General features: G+C 36.9%; 1 long non-coding RNA gene across 1 annotated transcript in view; it reads right to left on the bottom strand.

The window, feature by feature from the left end:
• Positions 1 to 706: 706 nt before the first annotated feature.
• LOC136851213 (uncharacterized) overlaps positions 707 to 23809 on the bottom strand; it is a 50039-nt gene continuing 26936 nt past the window's right edge. Inside the window, exons 2-3 of the long non-coding RNA XR_010856813.1 lie at positions 6899 to 7128; positions 707 to 785 (exon numbers count right to left, since the gene is read on the bottom strand). This is a non-coding gene — a long non-coding RNA (uncharacterized lncRNA). The remainder of the gene's footprint in view (positions 786 to 6898; positions 7129 to 23809) is intronic.

Here is a 23809-nt window from a genome sequence, read left to right as displayed (position 1 = left end):
CTGTAAATATGTTTGGTTATTATTTGTGTCCGGCGAATTCCCTGTGTTGTCTGTGTAGGGAATGTCAGAGAGGCTCCCTTTTCATACAATTCGAGTACCTCCTTTAGTAAAATAACCTATGTATAAATTTTGAAAGGGAACCGAGGTGACGACCAGGCATTCGGAGAGGAGATATGCGTCTTTCTCGAGGGTATCGCTTTCAGGTAAGCTGCGTGCTCTCCATGTCGTCACCTCCACAGCCAAAATCGTTCATTTTAAAGTCAAGAGCTGGTTCATTTAGTATGCTAAATTAATCTCTTCACATTTTTGCCATCCAGGGCCTGATATAGTTAATATTCATTTAAAGTGTAGCCTGATTGTACGGAAATAAGTTTTGTGCAAAATTTCGCTCTTAGAGGCATTTTTTTTTTTTTTTTTTTTTTTTTAGGGGGTTTTGTATAGCTTTCAGCATTCTCTTGTACTCGACCATGTGGTCCTTGCGTGTTAATGTATGTTAAATTTAATTAGTCTATTTTTTAAAATAAAATTGTGAAACCGTGCTTGATCTTGCTGGACCTTCGCTTCCATGTCTACTGGCAGAGCCCTTCAGGCCTGATCATCCCAGTCCTGTGCCATCAGGGACTTAAACCTTCCCAGTCGTGCTTGGCACTGGTGAGCTCATCCTTGTCACTGGAAAAGATTTGTGGTGGGTGTGAGTTCCTTATCCTCCTCCTCTTCGAATGCTATAGGTTGGCATTACTGTCAGTGGCATTCTCAGGGACGAGCTAGGAGCTCCAGTAAACCACCTGTAAATATTTATATCGCATGAATCATTACTGTAATGATAATGACCACATAACAAAGATATGATGAATATGAAAAAATTACATGCATGCTTATACTTTACAACAAAACGAACACAGAAGCACATCCCTGCACTATGGTATGTAAATACCAGTCTTGGAAAATTCGGTCTCGGAAAACTTGGTCTTGAAAATTTGGTCTTGGAAAATTCGGTCTAAAGCTACTGTGCTTGGCATTTGAACTACTTTGTTTGTTTACATGATAATTATGTTTATAGGGTAGCCTACTAAATAAATATGTTTATAGCGTAGCCTACTAAATAGAAAACATGCAGATTTTAATTTTAAAATATCTATTGAGTACTAAACTGAAAATTAGTTCAATAAAACAATGAGTCAAAATTTGTAATCACCATAAATATTTTTTAAAAACTTTAAGCTGTAAGCAATAGCTCTTAAAAATTCAGTCTGGCTGCTTCCATCATACTTTTCTACGAACGCCTCAATACGGTTGTCCCTTTCTCCCAGCTGTCAATGTAAAATTTGAGTTTGTTTCAGCGCCTCTTCCTTTTTCAGGACATCAATGAATTTCCAAATGTTGGGTTTTTTTGCTTACCGTGGAGTGTCTTAAGGCTGAGTGAAATCCTTCGAATGCATTGTTTGTGCCAGAACATTTGTCCATAACATAACTTTTGATATTCCAAAATACTATAGGATGTAAAGGAGCTTCTCTTCTAAGTCGCCGTCCACGGATTGCACCGATATAAGTTAACTCAAAGTGACTAATAAAATCCATCGATGCTGATTCATCTTCACAAAGTTCCTCAAAAGCATTAATCACTTCTTCAGTTGGCAAGAATGCCAAAGCACAAAACATCTGATATCAGCGAAAAATTATTGTCAGTATTATACTGACGCTTAAAACCCAAATCACAAAATTCGGCGCTAGACGGTCTGACACAAAAGGAAGAAGCACCCAACATTTACAAAACTAGGAAAATGCTTTTGGGTACTATTACAAAGTGCTTTCTCGAAATCGATCGTCACTTCCTTGAGATTTAAATTTGGCAATTGGTCTTTTGGTTTCATGAAGGCTTTATTATAAGTAGCTTCTGTTTTGTCAGGCAATCCATTCACGAGTCTCTAGAGAGAACTTTGTACGTCATCAAGCCCCTTGTCAGAAGCAAAGCCCCTTGTCAGAGGCATATACCAAAATTCTTTGGTCATCGTCAATTCCACTGTCACGTTGTAAAAAATCCAGTACGAGTCAAAGGTAAAGGAGATGCACGAAAAGCTTAATTAGTCCGCTAATTAAATTAGTTATTGACCTTGAAATTGTTGGCAAACTCCATGTTTCACTTATTACATTTTCACCAAGTTTATTCAAAGTATACTGTATCTACTAAAATCATTCTTGTGCTGGATGATTCGCCGTTCTTAGTGTTTCACTTCATTTCCGATATAGCACTCCGGGCTTCTACTTTTTGCTGATGTAGAAGAATGATTACGAGTGTTAATCTTCTTAACAATCACATTTTCGCCGTCCCGCATTTTCGGATGTATTCGAGTATTGTACATTTCACACCGCCAAAATAGCCTTACCCTGTCGGCACTGCACTTATGAAAATCATATCTATCATTTTCTTCATCAATGAATTTTTCCTTTCCTCTTTCAGATTCAATGTACTTCGAAGCCATTGCTATGGGTACTGTAACTGAATTTAAAATTTGAGAGATGATATTCCATAAAGTTTGTATATATATAGAAAACAAAAACTACTAATGAGTTAGGCTTAACAGTTTAACGGTCATTGTAATATAATGGCACTGAAACAGCTGTTTCAGTGAGCTAAATACTGAGACCCAGTTTTTGAGACCAAATTTTCCGAGACCCACTTTTCTTATCTTTTTCTATGAAAACTCTTCAATATTTTTGTATGCTTAAAATGAATATTACGTCTGAATTAATCATAAATAAACAATTTTAGTCTTCTTTGCATTTTTGAAACTGTGTTAAAGGACATGGAATGATTTTCTAGCATTTTTGACATTAGTATTCAATGTAGGTTTAAGACCGAATTTTTTGAGACCGAATATTCCTATCACCGATTTCACATACCACAAAATGCCACAACTGTTCGTGATAGAATATGCTAACTAACAATTTTAATGAATTAACACCAAAAAAACCACACTCCTGCACCACTGTAGGTAAATATTGACTAGTGATATGATTTCACATGGCACATAGTACAAATACTTCACATTTTGGGCAAATAAACATGCATAGCTTTACATGATAACACATACTAACCCTCACTTTTAACAAATTAACACTGAAAACAAGCATAATCATGCCTGATGATATGTAAATATTCCCTAGTTTCACTATATCACTTTTAATGAACTAACACTGAAAATAAGCACATTCATATGTGATGGTACGTGAAAAGTGCCTAATTTCATCATTTCACATTGTACATAATGAAAGTAAGTCAAATTTTGGTAAATAACATTCACAATCTGCAAATGCTAGGTTATAAAATCTACCATTTTTTTACAATTTTCATTAAAAATCATCAAACTAATAGAAAATTCATGTACTTTACGTTAATTTTATTCCTATAAATTCCTACACAAACTGTAAACACCTTGCATTTTCCAGTCACATAGACGTAAAAATGAATGCTTTTATCAAGCCCTGTGGCAACAAACAGCCATGGCAAAAGCATGGTACATGGGCAAATTGCCCATTCATGGTCTTAACTGAAACAAAGGGTAGGTGAAGTGTCCATGAGTAGGAACTTTACTTGTTTGGCCGTTTAAGCATTATGACGTCATTATTCTATCCTCTTTCTGGCTAGGGACAGTCTATTCACTTAGATTGTTCTTTCCTGGCCTCAGTGTATAATTTGGGGGATTTCTCTTATTCCATTGTTCCTCAAGATTCCTCTCTATTTGACAACAGTCTGGAAATTTCCTTGATTCTTCCCTCTGAATCTAGGTGGAGATCCAGATGAGATACTCTTTTGCCAGTCTGTGCTTTTCAGTACTATTTAAAGTTATTCACTCCTGGAGTTTGGAGTGTTTCTTCTTTCAGTAGTGCTGATTAGCATGAGAAATAGTTGTTCAGGAGACCAGGAACTCTTTCTGTTGAATTTGAATGGGTTCATTGGACCATCCCCTCCACTGTGGAGGAGGTTGGTTCCCTTCCCATGGAAGGGCTCTTGAAGTCAAGGGCTTTAGCTCATCCCTCACTGTTCAGTGGGTGTAAGACTCCCTGCTCCTCATTCTTCCACAGGGATGTCGCTCACAAGTTCTGATTGCTTTTTTTCGGGACCTGTGGTGGCAGTCCAACATGTGTAGTTACTCAAGCTCTGTTTTGGACAAGGTCAGTGCCTTGCCCATGTGTATTGATAACTAGGAGAATATTAGTTAGGAACAGTGTAAATATAAGAAGAAAAAAGAAATGAGAGAGAGAGAGAGAGAGAGAGAGAGAGAGAGAGAGAGAATGAAATAATAAGGAAACGAGAGAGAGAGAGGGAGTAATAACACCTCCTGTGTCGTGATTATGTAGCAAAACATTGGCGCGAGATTAATCTATGGCATTCATTAAGGAATGTTTAAACATCTCACCTATAAGCTTACTTTTCAACTCTCGCCGGAACTCAAAGACTTCCGGTGATGTCCTTAGTCCTTCCTACAAAGGAGGGGATTAATTCATCTAATTACACCCAAAGGGACATTGTCAGATAAGTTTCATCCACCTAGGACGTCTAACAAGAAGCAATGGTCCGCCTATTATGGGATGGGCATTTCCTTTGAAGAACCTTCGAAAGGCAAGGAAGGAAGGAAGAGAAGAGAACAGAGCAGATAGAAAAGAAGCAGTTAGAAGAGAGAGAAGCAGAGGAGGGAAGTCGAGAGCCTCACCAGTCGTGGGTTGATAAGAAAGCAAGGCTTGTACTTCAATTTGTATTCATACTACTTAACTTGTATATATTGTTACGTGTGGGGTCTTGGCTGATCATTTATTGTTCAATTTTTCGTAATTTTCACGGGCAAACCAAGAATACACGTCTTGGCTTAACCTTAAAGATCATTTATCACCAGTTAAGGGTAATTAACAATATTCAAGGAATAAAGACTTTATAATAAACGTCCACCAACTGCGGACGCATACAAGAATCCAAGATGATTTTAAATACAACGCAACAGTTCCTCCAAACAGTGAACGCTAGGCATAACGAATACCAGAGTATTAAAAATGACTTGCTTGCCTAAATCCCGAGACTTACTGGGACAATTCCGCTAATGCTAACCATATAATAATTTGACTTAATCTAGACTTCGTACAAGCGATTACCTTCAATGGTGGCTGGAGGATGAAACAAAGAAAGAATGGGAAATATAGAAAAGAGGTTAAAAGAATGGATGAAGTTTCGAACAGCACACAGACTCTACCTTAAGGACGAAGCGTTGGCGCACATTACAACGGATGTGCTGAAGTTCGTGTGTGTTTCTTGCTCCACCATTCACTAATAAAATAATAGACAAAGGCGGTGTTAGAGCCACCTTCCAGACGTCTACTCTCGTCGGTGGCTAGTTTCTCTCTCCTGTTCCCTGACCGGCCTAGGTCAAAACAGTCACGCCCTAGGCGTCTACGTTCTGTTAAAAACATTCGCCAAGAGACAGGTAGAAAGGAAAAAAGGACCTTAGGACCACCTATTTTTAAGGCTGATATGGAAATTTTCCTATAGGGGAAAAATGGCTACATGCTACCTATCCTTTCCAACAAACGTTAAAGTTTGAACTGAAGACAATGTAGACAACATCTTTTACCGGTCTCGGTCAGGCTGATATTATTTACAATCAAAAGTTACGAGGGCGAACAGCAGTAATATTTATAAAAATATATTAACTTGTATATGTACAGTGTTATTTTTACTAGTGTGATAATGAATTAAGAAAACTACACTGTGTCTTCCTAAGCCTCCTGGGACTCAAATGCTACTATAACAAACAAAGCCAGAAACGATAAAGCGAATAAAATAAATAATAAGAAAGGAACATCATAAAATTTGAAGGTGGTAAAAACATAACAAAAGGTGCTAACAACATTACACATGTACCAAAGCCTGGTGTAAGTCTGGAGGTGGAAGTGAAACGAATGGACTCCATTTCTTTCTTATTTCTTCTTTTGGGAGCAGCATGTGGCCCGAAGCACACACAGCAGTTGGAAAGAGTACAGGCGATTGCACTCTGGGCATCTTCTCCCAGTTGATGACTGGGAGACTTCTTCCTCATCCTCTCTCTCATAACAAGAAAGGGGGGAGGGGTCTAGCTAGTTTTGTCTGGCCCTTAATTCTGGGTTTTACCAGGAATAAACTGGCTTCTAACATGAACACTATGGGAGAGATCATAGTTCTCATAGTTTAGGTCGGGCACACAAGCCAAGGGCCAAACTACTCTGGCCAACCATTTTGCCAGACTGGTAAGAGGCAGAGGAGTCATGACTTCCCCTGCTTATAGGGCAACTGGGATCATAACAAATCTGTAGTGGTTCTCAACTCCAGTCAGCTGTGGGGACTGACCTCCACCTAAAGAATAAGTTTCCTATATAAAAGGAGGTTTGTATTTCTATACGGAAAGAAATGTTGAATAACAAATTGTATTTTTCCTAGTTATGCACATCAGAGTCGTTTAAATTCAGTCCCACCTCAATTGCCCCACCCAGCCCCTGTGACCGATGGAAAAGTGAGTACGATGTTCAATGAGTGAGGGATACTGGCCGCCACCTAAGGAATAAGTCTCCTATATATAAGGTGATGGTTTGTATTTCCATAGCAACAAATAGGAAATTTTGAATAATAAATTGTATTTTTCAAGGTATACAAATCAGCTTTTTATATTCAGTCCCACTTCAGTTGCCCAGCATAGTCTCCCTGGACCCACAGGAGGTTAACGGGAATTTTCTGAGATTGCTGTACAACTATTTAAAATCTTTTAACAGATATAAAAATTCTGAAAAGAATGATCAAAGTCTACAAAAACTATGTGCAAGGCTAATAATATGCTCTCCTCAAATATAGAAATGAGTGCATCTCAGCTAACCTTACCTGCAACATAAATCATTTTCAAGTTTTTCTTGCATCTCAAGGTCCTTATAAGGGCACTATTAACTTCTTGCTGAATTGAGGGCATCATATGACAATGCAAATGCTCTTGTATCATTTGAAGTTTTCCTAATAACACTGGTGTTGAATAGATGATCTATTTTGCATTCAGTGAATCTTGATTTACGGTATTTCTTGAAAACACTATTTGGTTTGACGCTTTTGCCTAAATTCTGGATGAAGGGCAATGTGGAAGAAAAACTTCCAAAAAGTTACAGCCATCATTGAGAGAATGAAGAAGTGCATCAGCAACAGAGGGTTTCTTTGTTTTGTGAGGTCACATTTAGAATTGAGACACTTAGCTCTTAAGAAGAGCAAATAGCATAATTAAAGGGAACTGAATTAACACAATAAAAAAAGGTAAAAGGAATCAATGACTATAAGACATGATATGTAAATTCCTCACATAAATTTGTTAAAAAAAGTGCAATTAAATTGCGTGATGAAATATCCCAAAATAGTATACAAATGAATCTACTGTTACAGAAAATGGCAAGATAAACATATTAATGATCTATATCTGCACCACTTGCACATTTTGCTTTTGCAAGCAGATGAAGCACCTCTTGTGGGAAGAAGCCTCACATCAGACACATTAGCTACCAGATCAAGTAATACAAAATTAGAACTTTCAGACTCAGAGTTTAAAAGATTACTTTCCTCACCCTCATGTTCTATGACATCATCAGATACATTGCTCATCTCACCATTTTCAACATCTCTGGTGATTATGGGTACATGAAAGCTCCATAGGATACAAATGACTGATTAACTATGGCACCATCACCACCTTGAGTTTGACACTTCTTACTTTATTGTCATAACCTATGATAAGCTCTAAAATACAACCCAATAACCAGTAAAGTCTAGTTTTGCTGAGAATTTTGACTGACACAACATCACTGCACTGATTTTACTCTCCCTATTTCTTTGATGGAAATCCTCCAGGTTTTCTCTCACACTTGAAGAGGTAATCCTCATACCACAATTCTCTACAGTGATAAAAAAATCTCATCTATAGCAGATAAGGTTGATATAAAAGATGCCCTTGAGGAAGGAGGTTAATTCCAAATGTGTTCTACCAGTTACCTAATAACATATGGGAATCAGCACTGCGTTTATTTTCAGGTGAACAGTACATTAAAGGTCTAGAGTTAATCGCTGCTTGAATGTCACCAATGACTTAGCAGTTCACAGTACATAAGTTCAGACTTGCCAACTGTCCTATAAAAACAACTCTTGGCAGTTTTGATGAGTCTCTTCCAGGTTGCACCTACCCAGCATACAGAGTTCAGTGGAATTTTGATGTGCTGAATACATATTGTAACTTGGGAAATCTTCCTTGAATTCATCACAAACCAAAGCTTGCTCAAAGACTTGACAACCAGCTGCAAATGACCTAGCATTGTCACTGTAGATATGCGTCAATATACCACAAAATTTGACATACTTTTAAAAATCTAACACACAACCGTTTATAGTTCCGTTCCATGTGCATGGCCTTAAAATTCAAACGTTAATATCAAAAGGTACACCTTCACATTTTCATCATCCTCTTTTGACCCACACAGGACCTGTAAAGTCTATTCCAGTATACTGAAAGGGTTTAATAATACTGACCCAGTCTAGGCAAATTTGTCATTTTGGGATAATGAAATGCTAGTGTTGAATGCCCTGAATGTCATACAAAAGCCTGAAATTCTTTGAACTACTTGATACATTCTTGGAATCCAAAACCCACTTGTTCTACCTGTATTTAGGATGGCGTGAATGTCAAGATGCTTACACTTCCTATGATAAAAATGACACTTTTATAATAAAACAAAGTTTATATATACTTACCAATTAATTACACAGCTATAGTTTCCACTTCAACAGCAGCTTAGATTCAAAATTTCGCTGGTAGCACTTCAATATAGTTTGTGTAGGTGATCAGCCTGTCCCACTAACGGAATATTGGAATGACCTAGCAGACAATCCTCATTCGTTTTATGTCTTACGTACATCAGAGGGGAGGAGGGTGTGCTCCGATTCTGCAATTGCTTGGTAAATCCATATAAAACTTTATTTTATTATAAAAACGTCATTTTATATAAGTAACCTACCAAGTAATTGCATAGCTGAATCCCACACTGACAGGAGGTGGGATACATGGACATAGTATTCTACCCCAAAACATCAGGTCATGTGATGAATTTGAAATAGAAAAGTTGCTAGCATTGAATACAATGCTTGTCGTTCCTTATCAGTTAAGAGAGCCTGCAGTATAAAACTGCCGCTGGTTTTCGCTCAACTTAACCTGTAATAGCGTGGCAGTAAGCCAAGGGTTGCCTCTACTTAAGTGGTAGCTTTGTAGCAAAGGAGTCCTCCGATGGCTACCAAAGCATCAATGGAAGTTATGCAGCTAAGGAGTTACCTGATAGCTAGCAAAACTTTAAAACATGCCCTTGTCCTGGGTGCAGTACTATCATAAAAAAACACCCAGAAACACTGTCACCTACGCTGAGAGTGGTGAGTGCTCTATACCTCACTAGAAGGTGAAGAGATAGTAGGAGAAAATCCTATGCTTCCTCCTGCCATACCATGCTAGTCACTATCCTGATTCGTGTGGTACTGCAGAATTTTAGGCCCTGTTCACACACGGCGGTTGCATCCGCGCAGATGCTAAGTCAGTGGCAGAGCACAGGGGTGTACACACACACAACCGCGCGGATTTGTTAACCGCCGCGGCATCCGCGCAGTCTGAGTTTCCCCTGGCGGTTCAAGATACATGTGTTTACTAGTGTCTGTTCATAAGGAGAGCGTGGATTTGCCTGCACCAAACGTCAAAATGGAGACTAGTCCCTTTGACACCGACATTTTCTTTGATGAAGCTGAAAAACATCCAGCCATGTGGGGCATGAGATCAGATGGTTATGACAAAACAGTAAAGAAAAAGTGTTGGGAGGAACTAATTGAAATAATCTGCAATTCTGATAAGGACTAAAGAAAAATATCATAGTTATCTACATTTTTATTGAATTTTCAAGTTTATACTCTTCACATTATTTTGCAGCTTGATCTCTTGCAGAGGTAGCGACATGCTTCCTCTTGGTACCTGCATTTCCTTCAGACAGGTTTATCAGTGGTACTTGAAATAGCATATCTTCGTACCACCTATATGTAATCTGTGCCCTTACAAAATTATGCAAAATGCTACATGCTTGTATCATATCCTCAACAAAGAGCGTGTTAACACTGACAGCTCTGTGGAATATACACATTATATATATATATATATATATATATATATATATATATATATATATATATATATATATATATATATAAAAATATATATAATTTATATATACACATATAACCTATATATATATATATATATATATATATATATATATATATATATAATATATATATATTATATATGTATATATATATACATACATATAACCTATATATATATATATATATATATATATATATATATATATATATATATATATATATATATATATATATATATATATATATATATTATATATGTATATATATATACATATATAACCTATATATATATATATATATATATATATATATATATATATATATATATATATATATATATATATATATATATATATTTATATATATATATATATATATATATATATATATATATATATATATATATATATATATATATATATATATATATATATATATATATATATATATATATATATATATATATATATATATATATATATATATATATATTATAATTTACAAGAAGCCGCTGCTGAGCGTCCCCCCCCACCTAATTTGCCCTTTGTTTATTGAGAGTAGAATCGTCGCTGCATGGCCGGTCTAGTTGACCTGGATATCAGAACAGAGTTATCAACATTTTGATCTGTCCCTTTCTTTACCTGGGACAGACATTGAGATGGCACGGGGTAAAAAGGCCAAGATACGAGGCTGGGTGATGCTCCCCTAAGCAGCTTAGCCCAACTAAGCTGCTTAAAACAACCTTCTAAAGGCAGATTAAGCTGCTGAATTGTCTTTCCTTTCGCAGGATACCGGGGAAGAGGCAACCCGATGGCTGAACACCTGGCAAATGACACATTGTTTGCACATGGCCCCAGTTATCGGCAGAAGTTTGCACGCGGCCAAGACACAGACGAGGCCTTAAAAGGAAAGGACAGGAGATCTAAGAGGCAGTAGTAGGCAGTAGCAGTAGAAGTACGGCAGCAGTCGTAGTCGTAGGGAAGGCCGTTAGCCATACACGCGGGTGAGTGATACATTTGCTGAGAGACCTTCATTCCCCCTGTCCGACTCTAGACCACAGTCATCCTCGAGTGCATCGCCGTATGTGTGATCGTCCCTCGTCATTCTTCGCCAGAGACCCGCTTCCCCTAAGGTAATGTGTGAGTAAAGACTTTTGAGTCACGACAGTTTGCCCTTTAGAAAGTTATTGGGGTGCCAGTATTTCACTTCTGTCCTTGTGCCAGTTTATCCAGTGCCACTTCCAGTGTCCTGTGTTCAAGTGTAAAGTGGTCATTCATTCCCCGAGTCCTTGGCACCCTCAGTGCAGACTCGAGTCATATTCTGTGTTATATTGTTCCTTTACTGGCGTGTAATGTCCCTATTCGCAGTGGACTCATCTTGGACTGTGCCTTGCCCTTAGTCAAGACTCCAGTAGAAGAATCTTCAGGCGTTGCAAGCCCTTTAACAATTTACTTACCCATTTTCCCTTCTAATGCTTTCTTTTGTAAATATAAGTCCTCAATTTATCCCAAGTGTTTACGTAACATTTCCTTATGAAGTAGAGCCTTCAGCTCCTACAATCATCCCCTGTTCTTTGTTTTTTACGATTTCCCTTTACGCAAGTCAGAACTCCAAGGCCAATTAAATAAAGTTTCCAAAATACCATAAACCCAGGAAAATTTGTAAAAAAATATATATATATACATATATCTATATATATATATATATACACATATATATGTACATATATGTATATATATACACATATACAGGCATATATATATATATATATATGAGGTAAATCAAAAGTTCCAGGAAAAATTCAATATACTCTTTATTTAAGGAAATTCAAACATCATTTTTCTACATATCTACCATCTAACTCTATACACTTTTCAAGGCGCTGTTTCCACCTCTGCAACCCTTCTTTGTATTTGGGGCTTTCTATTAAACCATGTTGAAACTGCATGTTTAGCAGCATCCAAAGATTCAAACCGGACTCCTCTTAAGTGTTCCTTGAGTTTTGGGAACAGGAAAAAATCTGAAGGAGCAAGATCAGGACTATAAGGAGGATGTGGAAGAACCTAAATTTCTTCTCTTGCAACCCTTGATGAATGTGCTGGAGCGTTATCATGATGGAACAAAATTCTGCTGTGCAACTTTCCTCGACGTTTTTAGCCAATGCAGTCTTCAGTTTTTGCAAAACACCTTTTAGTAGTTCCCTTGATTGTTTTTGTCCTTCAATGAAATCAATCAAAATCACTCCTTTGTCCCAAAACACTGTTGCCATAACCTTCTGGGCAATCTTTTGAACTTCACTGGTGCAGCTGAACCTCTTGGTAACCATTGCTTTGATTGAATTTTACTTTCTGGGTCATATTAATGGATCCAAGTTTCATCTCCAGTAACAATCCGGTCAAAAACTCTGATTCATTTGATTCAATCTTCGTTAAAACTGCAAGATTCAGCTCTTTGATGCAGTTGGTCTTCGCGCAACGCTTTTGTTTTACTCAAACCAAGATTTTCATTTAAAATTGAAAATGCGGAACCATGGGAGATCCCAGTTTCATTAGCTATCATATCGATAGTAATCCGAATCTTCATCCACTAGATTCTGCAATTAAAATTCTTTCATTTTTGCAATGGTCTTCCCTCTCTTGGGTTGTCTTTGAGGTCCTCCCGACCATCCTTAATTCGCTTTATCCAATCATAAACAACTGATTTAGATGGAGAAGAATTTTGTTGCAAAAATAATTTTCCTGGTTTCCAATCAAGCTTGGTCAGGAACTTGATGTTAGCTCTCATCTCAAAATTTTTATTTTCCATGGGTTCAAGAAGTTACTTTTCTGAAGCAGATGTTAACACCACGGTAGCAAGAGGATGACTGAGGTAACAAGTCTATATGGATCACTACATCACAGATAATTGTTTACCAAGTATTTGGGTTGTTTCATTCCTGTGTAAATACATCATTCAACAATTTTTCCTGGAACTTTTTGACTTACCCTCGTATATATATATATATATATATATATATATATATATATATATATATATATATATATATATATATATATAATTATTTATATATGTATATATGCATATATAGGCTGTATTTATTTATTTATTTATATATCACATACATATAAGATATATACATATGTATTTATAAGTTATACTGTATATACATATGTATATATACATATATATATATATATATATATATATATATATATATATATATATATATATATATATATATATTATATATATGTGTATATATATATATATATATATATATATATATATATATATATTTATATATATATGTGTATATATATATATATATATATATATATATATATATATATATATATATATATATATATATATATATATATATATATATATATATATATTATATATACATATGTGTGTGGATGTATGTATTCATAATTACATATAGATGAATATACTGCATTATGCTATTTGATGAACTATCATCCTTATTCAGTGTAAGTAAAATCGTGAAATTAATTGGGTCATTCAGAAATAGATGAAGAATCTGGGTTCATATTCTCTCAGTTTTAGATACAGTCTTTTGAACATATGGCACGCATGTTATTTCCTCCACTTCCATATTAATACTGAATGAACCGCGCAGATAATTGCCGTAACGTTTACTTTCATCACTTTTTGCATCCGCGAGGTTTCCACCTCTGCAAGAAAACATAATGTGTGGGAATTAATTTCCGTCTCCCATCAAGTCTCCAGATCAGTCCACATTATTTTAAAGTCTGTTATCCATAATTTTCAAAGTCAATTCTGTTACCAGCTCCATTTTCCATATAGGCTAGGTGGCTATATGCTATGACTGATTATGGTTTCTAAGCCCCTCGAAAAATCTGCAAGGAATGGAACCATCTCCATTAAAAAAAAAAGAATTTACACAGGTCACAACACAGAAAAGTACATGGCACAAATGTTAAAGAATGACAATAAAAATAATCACAGCAAAGATTATCATTTCTGTGTTAAACACTTGGAAAGGTTAGTAATTTTCAAAGTTCAAGACTCACCCTTCCAGCAAGGAACAGGAATCCCAATTCCAGAGCGTTCCCGTACATCTAACTGCTCTGAGTTTTCATAAAGGAATGAATAACTCCTCACAAGAGCCCTTCACACTTAGCGATTTTCAAAACGCACATACGAATACACGCTATCTCTGTGGCACACCCAAAATCTGGATTTCTAACCTGTTAAGAGCTTCTAGAAACTTCCATGCTGATGCTAAACCCCGTTCCATGTGTCATTGCATCCTAGTCACTCTAGACCAGTTTCTGGTTACAGGTGGTCAATGCCGAGTCCGTTAATAGTGCTGATTTGTTCGAGAGGTCGAAGGAAGTGCCAAAACGTGCCCTTTTGGGTACGCTGTATTTAGTCCATTAATGGCACGGTTTCCGCCAGGTAGGGTGCTATCAGAGCCCTAAACTTTACGTCGTAGTTAGTCCACTAAAGGCTCTCTGATGGTAGGGTGCTGCCGTAGTTAGTCCGTTAATGGCTGGGCCAAAACCGCACTACCTGTCCCTGACCCGGGGTCACCAGTGTGAGGCTTCAAGTAAAGTCAGAAGTGAAAGACTGATCCTTTATTATTCTCGACAGGTGTTTATAAGACAAAAAGCAGACTGGAAGGTAGCGGGCGACCCGAGGCCCACCGCTGCGTCCATACGCGATTCGTGTTTTTTAGCAAGCATAAAAATGCGTACATTTGTAACATGACATATAAAAGGTAGATATACATATCGGCAGAAAGGCCGTACAATGATGCATAGGACGAGGTACACAAAAATCTGAAATAAAGACAGGTAAAATGCATGACGTGATTAATGTACATCTGAAAAGGAGAAACACAAGAAAGAGAGGCGCGATTTGTTGCCCTTACAACCCAACTTTAAACAAATTTTGTAAATAATCTCGTTTTCAACAAATCAGTAACTGTGTTCAGCTTTGTCTCTCTCTCTATATATATATATTACCATTCTTTATCATTACCATTATTATCGTTGCTGTCATTCAGATATTTGTGTTTGGAATTAGTCTATGAATTGGCAACAAATGCTAACACTTTAGGAACGTCGATTATACAAATATTTCATTAAAGAAAATAGCTTCATAATCGTAATATAATTTGTAGTGAGTATACTGCATTTTCCTAACAATTTTTTTTTATTTCGAAAATAACATCTTCATCAGCTTAATGCCTTGTGTGCAATTAAGGAACTACATTTTTCAGTAATTTTATTATTATTATGTGAGAGAATTTCGCTTAAAAGCATCTCATCAGAATTACCAAAATCATCAAAATAATATAGTTTACAGTAGAGATACTGCATTTTCCCACAAATTTGCTATTATTATTGCTTGAAAAAGGATCTTCTTTGAGGTATGCCATTAAGCTTATATTTCTATCTCTTCGCTTCAGCAAGTAAATTATAAAGTAGCTGTCCGAAGTTCAATTATTATTCCGGCGCTTCGGCAGACCTGGCTACCATTGACATGAGGGTAATGACACTGGGGGTCAACCTGTTTTTGGGTATAAATATTCCCTGCATATACCCCTGGTGTCATTCACCTTTTATACACCAAGTTGAGAAGGCGAAATATAAGCTTAATGGCATACAGGAGTTCCATTCTTTTTTAACTATATTATCATTATTACTATTATTATTATTAACATGAAGAAGACCTTCTGTAAGGGTAGAATTTTCCAATATAATAGCTGTTTCTGCTGTACTTAATTGTATAAAGGTTAAATAAAGATGTACTATTTTATTAGCTTTCTTTGGTTAAAGTTACAAAGTGATGAAATAAGATACAAATCACACAGGTCATTACAACAGATGGGTTACAGAATTCTGACTGGCAGTTTGTTGGTGCTGTTGCATCACATTCCAGGGGGCGTTGCGATCTCCTTGGCCCAATTGATGAGGTTGGTGGTGGGGCCTCCCAATGCTGGATGCTGCTGGGGGGAGCCGCAGTCAACACCTATCCTGCAGTCAGTCCCATCGAATGGGCCAAGAAGATCGCAATGCCTCTGGAACACGACGCAGCTGCATCAACTGATGACCAATCAAAATCCTTCACAATTTTGGTTAATCACGGGTTTTTCTTCCTAGCTGTGATGACAAGTCTTGTGATAAAGCTTTTCGTCGGGTTACCTCGGCGATTCCTCCATCTCCATGAATTAGATCCTCCATCATTTGTGTTAGGACTTCTCTTCTTTCAATACGTTCTCCATCTCGCTCCAAAAGTGATGAAGTAAGATACAAAGTACACAGGTCATTATTACAGATGGGTTACAGAATTCTGACTGGCTGTTTGTTGGTGCTGTTACGTCACATTCCAGGGGGTGTTGCGATCGCCTTGGCCCAGTCGGTGAGGGTGGCTGGAGGATGGGTGTGTGGGAGGTGGGGGGCTCCCATTGCTGGATGCTGCTGGGGGGAGCAGCAGTCAACACCCATCCAGCAGTCAGACCCATCGAATGGGCCATGAAGATAGCAATGCCTCTGGAACACAACGCAGCAGTATCAACTGGTGACCAGTCAAAATCCTTCACAATTTTGGTTAATCACGGGCTGTTTCTTCCTAGCTGTGATGACAAGTCTTGTGATTGGGCGTTTCGTCAGGTTACCTCGGTGATTCCTCCGTCTCCCTGAATTTGATCCTCCACCATCTGTGTTAGCCCTTAATGGACGGATTCCCTCGTGAGAGGATCTAAAACAGGTTTTGGGTGGTGGAGAGATCCCCTCTGAGGAGTATTAATATTACGTGCCATACAATTTGGCTGTACTGAGCGGGAAAGAGTTTCCATGACTTCAATGGCCCATAAATGAATTGTGGCAGCTTTAGAATACAGCTCAGCTCAATCGTGGGCATCTCAGGGAATTTTGTACTCCTCTTAACTTAAAGGGGGGAATGTCTTGCTCTTCTCTCTTCCATGACGTCTTTTTATTTATTTACTCATAAATATACCCAGGGATTGCTGTTGGTTTTAGTTCTTATCTTTTATGATATGATGTCAGTTATAATTGTAATTTTGCAAAGAAAAGTGCAAAGAAATATTAGAAAAAACATGTATACCTCACAAAAAGTTACTGTATCTCCCGATCCTAGTAAATTCACGTGAATATTTTACAACAAATATACTCAGAATTTGTTACTGATTTTAGTTCTTATCTGTTATGATACTGTGTGAGCTGTAATTGTGATTTTACAAAATAAAATAATTAGAAAAAAACCTGTATAACTTGGTAAAAGTTACGAGTGTTTTGTAAAAGAGGTCCCACACAGGGTTGTAAAAAGGTCACTTTCAATACCCGTGGAAGATATGGAAAACTTTTTGGAATTTTTATCTTACACCATGTGCATTTGCATAACTTCTGCTTTCCAGTGATGTGTTTTTTCTTGAATTGGCCAACCTTAAGCATTGCCCGGTCTGGGGGGTTGCATGATATATATAATTAGCCCGTTCCTTAAGGGTTAGGACTTCTCTTCTTTCAATAAGTTCTCCAACTCCTTCCAAAAGTGGTCAAGTAAGATACAAAGTATTCAGGTCATTCTTACAGATAGGTTACAGAATTCTGACTGGCTGTTTGTTGGTGCTGTTGCGTCACGTTCCAGGGGGTGTTGCGATCTCCTTGGTCCAGTCGGTGAGGTTGGTTGGAGGATGGGTGTGTGGGAGGTGGTGGGGCCTCCCAATGCTGGATGCTGCTGGGGGGAGCAGCAGTCAACCCCATCGCATGGGCCAAGAAGATCGCAACGCCTCTGGACACGATGCAGCCGTATCAGCTGGTGACCAGTCAAAATCCTTCACAATTTTGGTTAATCACGGGCTGTTTCTTCCTAGCTGTGATGACAAGTCTTGTGAGTGGGCTTTTCATTATCAACGAAGTATTTTGAAAAGATGGAATAGCAACATCAATCTACTAGATATCCAAATCTACTTGCCTGTGTATCATTTGATTTGCCTTTTTTTAGTCTTTCACTGGATTGTATTGTTCAAGATCATCTTCTTTTATCCTTTATGCAACTGATGTTATTTTGTTCCTCTGTGAATACTTTGTCCTCATTATTTCTATTTTCTTATATTTTATCTCAGCTATCATCTCTCTAGATAAACGTCTGAAGATACGAGAGAGGAGATATAAGAGAAAGGAAACTACAAAGAAATTGGTTGAAAAATTGACTAATCGCTTTAGATATCTTTACTGTTTGATCAAAAGACAATGAGATATTTTCCTTTCCTGTTCCAGAAAATTTATTATTATTATATTATTATTAAGAGGAATGCGCTCTATTATAAATGTTTCATTAGAATATCTTTATTATTATTATATAATTTGTAGTGAGGGTATTGCATTTTATTATTATTATATCATTATGAAGAGGTAGGCCGTATTTATGTTTCGATAAAAAATTTTTATTAGCGCAATATAATTTGTAGTAAAGATACTGAACTTTTTGTCCAATTCTATTATTATTATTACCAAGAGGAAAGCTATCTTTTATAAACATTTCATTAAAGACAATAGCTTCATAATCTTGATATAATTTGCAGTGAGGGTACTGATTTTTAATTATTTTTTTTTTTTGAAAAGAAGCCACTTTCTTTATACATATTACATTGAAAATAACATCTTCATCGCCTTAATGCCTTGTTTGCAACTGATACATTTTCAGTAATTTTATTATTATTATTAATTATTATTATTATTAAGTACAAAAGGCAGCCATCTACACTGTCCACCTGTGGGAGTTCCGTCTTTTCAGAGCTGAAGGCGTGTGGGCGGTAAAGGTGGTGGGCGGGCAGCAGAGTGATAAGAAGGGTGGGGGCGGTGTTTAAAGGTGTGTGAGTTGTGGTCGAAAAGTGTGTGTACCTGAAGCCGGAGCCCTGATGGATAGATGCCCGATAACATCTTAAATAGCGATGAGCGTGTGTGCATACACTGCTAATAGCCGCATCGAGTATCACATCTCCGGTACAAATCTCCAACCACAGCGAGATCCCCTTTTTGCAATTTAGATCCTGCTGTTAATTCCCTCTATTCGAATCCCCGAAGGGGAAACCAGGTATTAAGAGAATCCGCCGCAATCAACTGGAAAAGGTTTAAGACGAGAGAAAAGCAAAAAGGTGAAAAAAATTACACATGGGCTTGCTTGACAAACACCAGGTCCCTTGGAGATGGTGAAGAGGCTCTTACGGAGAAACACACACACACAAAAAAAAAGACATGTAAAGATTATGCCAATGAGATGATATCGGTTCATGATGAAAACACACAACAGCCCGTCACGAAACTAACAGCCGATCATGTCAACGAGCAAATCATACAAGCAATGGCAATCTGGAACGTGTAGCTAGCATGCAAACAGTTCCGGGTTGGGAGAGCATTAAGATTTATACTTCGTTAATGAGGAAAATATTCGTGTGGAGTGAAAATTTAAAAACATTCAAAAAATATTAATTAGTTTTAAAAATAATTCGACTTAATTCATACTATTCACTAACAAATTCTTACAGAATAAAAATAAGAGGATTTATTCCTTTTCAAATACAGTTTATATAAGGCGGTATTGCTAAGATAATGCATCACTAAAAAAATCACCAAAAATACTTCATAGCCTTTCGCTCTAAAAGGATATCAGTGATTCTCACGCTTATTTTCTCTTTCTTCTCAACAACCTTACCAGAGTCTTATCAAAACACATTCCAACGCACCTTATAAACCATAAATCTATCCACTCATCAGAATCAGTCTAACTTTGTTTTCCCTTCAGTCTTTCGAAGTCAATTTACCAATGCCATAAAATTCAGAGGACAAATAAAAACGATTTAAAAGAGCGGCGAGAAACGATCTACCCGTCATTACTCAGCAACCAGCAAACCAGATTTAATGAGCATCATTGCATCAGTACAAAAGGTAATTTTACAATTCTCCGAAGAATGAGTCTCCGACGGAAACGAGGGAAGGGAGGAGGGTTGGGGAGGTTGGGGGGGGAGGAGGGTTGGGGAGGGTTGGGAGGAGGAACAGGTTAGGGGAACAGGAAACATGATTCATCGATTAACATAACTGGCATCAATAACAAAGGTAACCACCGTTGGTAAGGGAAGGGTAGCAAACAGATGCCCTTTCCATACCAGGGAAATCAGATTTCGCATCGTGAAAGGTATGTATGTATGTATGTATGCATGTATCTATCTATATATATATATATATATATATATATATATCTATATATATATATATATATATATATATATATTATATATATATATATATATATATATAATGTATATATTTTACTTTATTTTACCTTAACGTCGGTAAGGGATAAGGACTAACAAACAGCACCTTTGCATATATGGGAAATATTACTTCTCACCATAAAAGGTATAGTTTTTATTTCTTTAACTTTAGTTTATCTCTGCTGTTGTTCTCGCTGACGGAGGCGAGATAAGACCTGACGTCGTGGGCGGACAGAGATAAAGCTGCTGGCCATCAGAATTTCAGTCTCCCTAACTTATCACAGGGACCATCTTCATTCGGCTTTTAAATGCTGTACTGCAAAATAGCCTTGTAAATTTCTTTCGCCGTCAGTTTCCCCTAGGGCTCGTTGCCCCCAAAGGAATTCAGTACTAAAAAAGATTACAAGAGAAAAGTAAAATGAGACAGGAATGTTCACTTTCTACCGATATACACAAAAATATGTTATGTCTAATTTGGCGTCCTCGTATTTCAAAAGTAAAGATGGACAGTTCCGCTAACGTTTAAGAAAAGAGCAACTAATAAAGTCCAGAGACAAAAACAATTTTGGTAATGATCATAAAGAAATTGCGAGAAATCACTCGCTGTATACTACAATAATATAAATACCAATGATTTTTTTATAAACCTTGTCATCCAAACGCCTCATCAACACAAATAAACACGATGAAGAAAACTATCAGATAAAATAAATATTGGTTACACTTAAAATCGTAACATTTCAAAGGCCGAGGCATACAGGGATCATCGAAAAACTATGCAATCCTAACGAGACAATAACTAAATGTATTATAGTCACATAACGAACACCTGCATATTAATCTCAATGGTATCTTACTTTTCAAAACATCTCCCAGATAGTTACGCAACATCATCTAGCAAATAGCCAATGGTGCAGCCATAGTCTGAGCATGCTCGAAACAAGTTTCCTGCTTGATTTGTACTTAACATTCGTCACGATATTTATAAAATTCGCAAAAAACTGATGAGAAGCTGTGCTAGGTAAAAGCTGTACAGCCCATATTCCTGATAAAGAAGTGGGACCAATCCCTCAACTCCAAATCAATTTTCGCTTTCAAGGAAACTGATAAAAATCTTAAGGCAACTGTGACAGCCGTCTACAAAATAAAAATGTTCTCCTTTATTCAAATTTGGCATAAGAGATATGATTCTCTAAATGTTTTATGATATAAAGTTTCTGCACGATTACATTATTCCAAGTCCATTTTAGAATGGCATGCGCCATCCGCTCATCTTCAATCTCTTCTTCCCACAGCGTTCACAGCGGTTTTCTTTTTAATGTGCGTGCGGTTTCATTCTCTCCATTTAAGTCTCACGACAAAAAAAAAAAAAATAAAAAAAATAAAAAATAAAAAAAAAAAAACTCTGAATCTGCATGTTCAAAGAGATTTATCGCCTTGAAAGAAATGCCTCAGGAGAGCAACAACAAAGATTGCATTATCACTGAAAATAGGAAGCATGATGGAACATTCTCCAACCATCACTTTCTTTTTCTGTCAGTTGTTATGCTGAGATCCATAACGACACTTCTTAAGTAGTTTTAAGTCGTGAACTCCCTAAACCTGTATTCCCGTCTCTCTCTCTCTCTCTCTCAAAAGAACCCTGTATTCCTCTCTCTCTCTCTCAAAAGAAGCCTCGGTAGTTACTCCCGTTCTCAGCCACTCGCCCACATGAAATAGGCGATCTCCCTCTCTCCCGAAAGAGGCCCGGTAGTAGCCCCGTTCTCTCCCCAAATATGAAACATGCAACACTCTAACATTTGCACGACACTGACAATCACTCACCAAGTGGAAGCATGGAATCTCTCTCTCTCTCTCTTCCCGCATGAAGCTATAAGTCACACACACACACCACTAAAGAAAGAAACAAAACCTTCTCCTCTTTGAGCGAGTTCAATCTTTATGAGATTGCCCGAGTCATAAAAATTTCACACCTACTGTATATCATCGGAACATATCACCCATGAAATCAAAAGTCTAATGGATGGGTGAGAGTCTGGACGACCATGACGAAGACTGCTATTTGGTTTCCTCGTTACATTTCCAGGAATTTAAACTCCATCCTAAGCAGACAGGTTTAATCATTTAGAGCTATCTGGAGGATCTTAATAACCTTCTAATTTGGGGTAGGTTAATAATTCTGTGCTTTCTGAAGAAGTTTAACATTCTACATGGGAATGGTCAAATCACTTCATATCTGGAACGGTTTAACCACCTCATTCTTTTCAAGGTGAGATATTAATAACAATAAGCTGTCCGGAGTGGTTCAGTAACCTCCAGCTATTTGGAAAGGCCTAATAACATTCTAATTTGAAGCGGTTGCACAATTTCTAGGTATCTGTCGTGTTTTAGCAACCTCATACAATTTTTGAGAGGTTTAATACAATAAAAGCATTTTGAGCTGATCTGCTAACCTCCTGGAGTGGTTCAATAATCTACGGCTATTTAAATAAGTTTAATATCTGAATTAAGAAAGGTAAACTAGTAACAGGTTCCTGATAATGCGAGTTACCCAATAACCCCAATCGATCTGGGGTTTTTGAGCTTTATGATAATACATAACTTGGCTTAAAATCCCAATGCTATTTGGAGAGGTTCAATAATCCTTAGCAGTTTGAGGGGACTAATACCCATGTAATTTGGTGACATTTGATAATGTCCCTGCTATTTGAAGGGGTGCATGCAAAGTAAATTTGGCGTTGTTTAATATCCAAAGGCCATTTGGAATTATTTAAACAAAAGATTCTATTATGGAAAGACTTTACAACCTGATATATTCAGAGGGATTTCATAACCTTATGATGCTGTCAATAGTCTGTTAACTACATCATGTTTGGCCGATCCAGAATTTTCAGGGCAATGGGAATTTTTCACACCCTTAAATGTTTTGAATTTTTAAGTAACCTTACACCATATCTTCCATCCTTTATGGTAATTTAAACTTTAAAATTACGATATTATTCGACTTATCAGCTTTTGTGATGTGGATTGTATTGTCTTTTTTAAGATCGGTCAAACTTTTCTTATAATGAGCAAGGACATTACTTTCATGACTAACATTGGCAGCTCCATAAACAATATCTTTAATTACGTCAACACGATTTTGAAGAAGATCAAAATATTTTTCGAATTTGCACAGGGGCAACGCAATCGTTAAAGCAGAGGGTCTATTCGATATAAAGAAAGGTAAACCATATCCGAGTGCACTCACATTTTCACTTATTTGTTTACTTGACAAGTTTACA

The sequence above is a fragment of the Macrobrachium rosenbergii genome, chromosome 23 (genome assembly GCF_040412425.1).
Source record: "Macrobrachium rosenbergii isolate ZJJX-2024 chromosome 23, ASM4041242v1, whole genome shotgun sequence".
NCBI classification, from domain to species: domain Eukaryota; kingdom Metazoa; phylum Arthropoda; class Malacostraca; order Decapoda; family Palaemonidae; genus Macrobrachium; species Macrobrachium rosenbergii.
The sequence above is the reverse complement of the archived record's forward strand: the minus strand, read 5'-3'. Positions and strand labels throughout refer to the sequence as shown.